The sequence below is a fragment of the Nomascus leucogenys genome, chromosome X (genome assembly GCF_006542625.1).
Source record: "Nomascus leucogenys isolate Asia chromosome X, Asia_NLE_v1, whole genome shotgun sequence".
Taxonomy (NCBI): domain Eukaryota; kingdom Metazoa; phylum Chordata; class Mammalia; order Primates; family Hylobatidae; genus Nomascus; species Nomascus leucogenys.
The window spans coordinates 102,079,382-102,085,032 of record NC_044406.1 but is presented as its reverse complement, the minus strand read 5'-3'; the positions used below and the strand labels follow the sequence as shown (position 1 = coordinate 102,085,032).

Here is a 5,651-nt window from a genome sequence, read left to right as displayed (position 1 = left end):
CTTGACAATCTCTATTCAGTAAGTTATCTAAGAAAGAATATATGGTAGCTTATGTTTTATATGTGGTATAGGTCAATTTCTCTTTATTGGCAATTACATAAAAATAATAGCCTGCATAGTAGAGTTATCGGCTGGCAGCCACCTTTGCCTAAGGGAGGCGACATAATTTCTAATTGCTTTTGTTTAATCTTAATAATTCTTGCGTGGACTCAGCAAAAGTTGAAGAAAGTGAACAAAAACAGCAGTGGAAAGTTCGTAAAAGGTAAAGCATCCTATATATTAGATATTATTGTTTTACTTAATAATCTACTCTTACCACATATTTTACTCTTTCTCTTTTGTAAGAGTTTTTAATATTGTTTCAGTTATACAGTACTTTATATTTCTGGACCCAAAACATAACCACAGGTTATTTTTTGTAGCATTATAGTGAAGCACTGTAAACAAGTGAAATATCTATCAGTTGAGAAGTAGTTCAAGAAACATGTTGGACCAGGCACGGTGGATCACGCCTGTAATCCCAGCACTTTGGGAGGCTGAGGGGGGTGGATTGCTTGAGCCCAGGAATTACAGATCAGCCTGAACAACATGGCAAAACCCTGTCTCTACATAAAATAATATAAATGTGTGTGTATATATATTTTTATGATATAATCATACATACTGTAAAATACAATGAAGTTATTTATAAGTAACTCTATAAAAATAAATTTATACCCAATAGAATGACGTGTATAATTTGATACTTTTTTTTTTTTGAGACGGAGTTTTGATCTTGTTGCCCAGGCTGGAGTGCAATGGCACAATCTCGGCTCACCACAACCTCCACCTCCTGGGTTCAAGCGATTCCCCTGCCTCAGCCTCCTGAGTAGCTGGGATTACAGTCATGCACCACGACACCTGGCTAATTTTGTATTTTTTTAGTAGAGATGGGGTTTCTCCATGTTGGTCAGGCTGGTCTTGAACTCCCAACCTCAGGTGATCTGTCCCCCTCGGCCTCCCAAAGTGCTGGGATTACAGGCGTGAGCCACCGTGCCCGGATCTAATCTGATACATTTTTATGTATGTATACATCTGTGATACTGTCACCATGTCAAGATACTGAAAATATCCAACACCTCAGAAACTACTCCTTCCCCTTTGTAATCCTCCCCTCATACCATTCCCTGCCCTGCCATCCCCTGGCAGTCATTGATTTGCTGTATATCACTATAAAAAATTTAATAGGTTTTTGGAGTTTCAAATAAATGGAATGATACAGAGTGTGATCTTTTTTTGTCTGGCCTGTTTCACTTGGAATAGTTATTCTGTTATTCATCCATGAGTGCATCAATGATTCATTTCTTTTGTTGCTGAGTGGTGTTCCATTATATAGATATGCCACAGTTTGTCTGTTTTCCTGTTGATGGACATTTGAGGTATTTCCAGTTTTTGATCATTACAAATAAAGCTGTTAGGTACCTTTGTGTGTGGGAACACATGTTGTGTGAACATATGCTTTTATTTCTGTTGAGGTATAATTCACCTATTGTCAGATTCACTTTGAAGGTGTACAGAGTTGTATGAATTTTGACAAATACATATAGTCATTTATCTACCATCACAATCAAGATATGGAATCTTTCTATTGTAGCAGGACGAGTCACAGACAAAACTCCTCAGACATCGGATTAAAGAAGGAAGAGGTTTTATATTCAGCCGGGAGCATTGGCAGACTTGTGTCTTAAGAGCGGAGCTCCCCGAAAAAGAAATTCCTAGCCCTTTTAAGGGCTTACAACTCTAAGTGGTCTGCGTGAAAGAGTCATAATAGATCAAGTAAGCGTGAGGAACGTGACCGGGGGCTACATACATCAGCTAACAGAACAAAAAGTTTTACAGTGCTTTCTCATACAATGTCTGGAATTTACAGATAACACCAGTAGTTTTGGTCAGGGGTTAATATTATTATTATTTTAACCACCAGGGCTAGGTGGTGGCGCCAAGGTCGTTTAGCTATTTATCTTACTTCTGTTTCTTTCCAATTTTTTGCTTTCTCCCTTTTCTCCTGTCTTATAAACTAGGGAAAAGGGGAGGTTGGGGAGAAACTGGGAAGGACAACAGGAGAAGTGGTGGTCTCATACCATACAATGACCCCAGAAAGTTGCGTTGGGTTTCTTTGTATTTCAACGCCTTCAACCTACTTCCAGCCCCTGGCAACCATTGATCTAATTTCTATGCATATAGTGTTGGTTTTTTATAGTATCATATACTTGGGATCCTAGAATAATGATCCATTTGTTTCTGACTTCTTTCACTCAGCACCATGCTTCTGAGACTCATCCACGTTGTTGTATGTATCAGTGGTTCATTTTTGTTGTTGATGAGTATTATATTGTATGGATATGTGACAGTTTGCTAATTCATTCATCAGTTCCTGGACATTTGGGTTGTTTACAGGACTTCGTGTGTGTATGGCATAAAACATGTAAAAAACCATGTTTATTTTTAAGATCTGAATTTCAACACAAAACAGTTAAAATGTCCATGATAAATGAAGAAAAATTTTTGGTCCACCCATGTTTTTCTTTTTCTTTCTTTCTTTCTTTTTTTTTTTTTTTGTGACAGGGTCTCACTGGAGTGCAGTGGCATGATCTTGACTCACTGCAGCCTCAACCCCCACCCAGGCTCAAGGGATCCTCCTACCTTAGCCTCCCTAATAGCTGGGACCACAGGTGCACACCACCCCACCTGGCTAATTTTTTTTCTTTTCTTTTCTCTTCTTCTTCTTTGTTTTATTTGTAGAGACAGGTTTTCACCACGTTACCAAGGCTGATTTTTTTTTCTAGGAATGAAAACATGATGGTTTGCCTTTAGTTGGGGATCTATTTCCTCATTACTGCCACTTCTACCACCAGCACCAGCCCCACCCCCACACGAGTACTTAATTACCATGAAAAAAGTCAATAAGTGAGGGTGTGAAAACTCAAGGGGCAAAATTGCTCTATATATTTCATATGTAATATTGCTTAGAGATTTCCTGAAAATACATTATTAAGTGTCTATTTATGATGGTGATCATTGCAGACAAATGAAGAATTCAGAGCCCAATCCTAACCTCAAGCCAAGAAGTAAAAAAAGGAAGAAAAAAATCAAGACGCTCAGAACAGAACTACAGCAATATTGAACCCAGGTAATGAAACTAGATATGTATTGTGTGTCATGTCACATTGAGATCTATGGTAGGAAATTTTCTTGTTAGACGGAAGTAAAATATGACTAGTAGCAGACTTTTTGGCAAATTCTCATTTTATTTTAAATAACTCTATGGGAAAAAAAAACAACTCTATGGATTTTATTTTCTAAGACAATCAACCATTTTCATGTGTGGAAAAGACCCAGGCATTACTTAACTGTCCTGAATGTTTTGTGACAACATATTAAACAAGCAAATTGTTTGTTTGTTTGTTTGTTCTTAGACAGAGCTTCACTCTGTTGCCCAGGCTAGAGGGTAGTGGCATGATCAAGGCTCACTGCAGACTCAACCTCCTAGGCTCAAGTATATTCTCCTCAGCCTCCAGTACATTCTCCTGCAAGAACATACCACCCCACACCTGGCTAATTTTAAAATGTTTTATAGAGGCAGGGTCTCACTATGTTGTCCAGGCTGGTCTCAAACTCCTGGCCTTAAGTGATCCTCCTGCCTCAGCCTCCCAAAGTGCTGGGATTATAGGCATGAGCCACCACATCTAGCCACAGTACTTGTTTAGAGAAAAAATTGTTATGATGATGTGAATAATTGGGTCCACAATATTTCCTTTTAGAAAGAAAATTGGCCAGGCGCGGTGGCTCACGCCTGTAATCCTAGCACTTTGGGAGGCCAAGGCAGGCAGATCACCTGAAGTCGGGAGTTCAAGACCAGACTGACCAACATGGAGAAACCCCGTCTCTACTAAAAATACAAAAAATGAGCCGGGGATGGTGGCACATGCCTGTAATCCCAGCTACTTGGGAGGCTGGGGCAGGAGAATTGCTTGAACCCGGGAAGCAGATGTTGCGGTGAGCTGAGATCACGCCATTGTACTCCAGCCTGGGCAACAAGAGCGAAACTCCATCTCAAAAAAAAAAAAAAGAAAAAGAAAAAAAAAAGAAAATTGGAGCTGGGTGCGGTGGCTCATGCCTGTAATCCCAGCACTTTGGGAGGCCGAGATGGGGCGGATTACCTGAGGTCGGGAGTTTGAGAGCAACCTGGCCAACATGGTGAAACCCCGTCTCTACAAAAATACAAAAAAAAATTAGCCAGGCATGATGGCAGGTGCCTGTAATCCCAGCTACTCGGGAGGCTCAGGTAGGAGAATCGCTTGAACCTGGGAGGCGGAAGTTGCAGTGAGCTGAGATTGAGCTGTTGCACTCCAGCCTGGGCAGCAGAGCGAGACTCCATCTTAGGAAAAAAAAAAAGAAAGAAGAAAGAGAGAGAGAGAAAGGAAGGAAGGAAGGAAGGAAGGGAAGGAAGGAAGGAAGGAAGGAAAAGAGAAAGAAAGAGAAAGAAAGAAAGAGAGAGAGAGGGAGAGAAAGGAAGAAAGGAAGGGAAGGGAAGGAAGGAAGGAAGGAAGGAAGGAAGGAAGGAAAATTGGGCCATATGTGAGACCTCATCCCAAAAAGAAAAGAAAATCCTTACATTTTAATAATCTCAAAGCCCTCTGTATACCTGTGTAAATCTCAAATACTATATTTTATTTTTTTAAATTTATTTATTTTTTGAGATGGAGTCTCACTTTGTCTCCCAGGCTGGAGTGCAGTGGCGCGATCTTTGCTGCTCCCTGGCCAGAACTGAGTAAAATTAAGATTTTACACTTGGCCAAGTTGACAGGCCAGAAGTAATAGTACTTCACTCTTGTCCTTTGCATCATCATGACGGCTATTGAGTAAAAAATAGCCAGTTGACAGAGGCGTTATAAATACAAACTTAGAATCAAACAGACCCAAGGAGGAACCCAGCTCCACCTCTTGATTTGGGCACGATTTTAGGCTGGTTTCTTACTCATTCCGTGCATAGGTTTCCTTTTTAAAATGGGCATAACACTTAGGTCACAGAGGAGAGGTCAGAACTGGCAAATCTGACTCACAAATTAAGCACTCAAACATGCTTTATGTGCTCAGTTCAGCAGCACATATACTAAAATTGGAAAGATACAGAGAAGATACATGGCAGCTGTGCAAGGATAATACGCAAATTTGTGAAGCGTTCTGTATTTTTCATGTTCATGGATTGGAAGAATTAATATTGTTAAAATTTTCATATTACCCAAAGCAATCTACAGGTTAAATGCAATCCCCATTAAAATACTAATGACATTCATCACAGAAATAGAAAAAAAATTCTAAAATTTATATGGAACTACAGAAGACCCAGAATAGCCAAAGTTATCCTAAGCAAGAAGAACAAAATTGGAGGGATCACATTAGCTGACTTCAAATTATACAACAGAGCTACAATAATCAAAACAGCATAGTACCAGCACAAAAACAGACACATAGACCAATGGAACAGAACAGAGAACCCAGAAACAAATTCACACACCTATAGTGAACTTATTTTTGACAAAGGTGCCAAGAACATACACTGGGGAAAACACAGTCTCTTCAATAAATGGTGCTGGGAAAACTGGGTGTCC

General features: G+C 39.8%; 1 non-coding gene across 1 annotated transcript; it reads left to right on the top strand.

The window, feature by feature from the left end:
• The first annotated feature begins 5,128 nt into the window (after positions 1–5,128).
• Positions 5,129–5,233, top strand: LOC115833396. The gene has a single exon (XR_004028833.1). It is a non-coding gene; the product is annotated as a U6 spliceosomal RNA (small nuclear RNA).
• Positions 5,234–5,651: the final 418 nt, after the last annotated feature.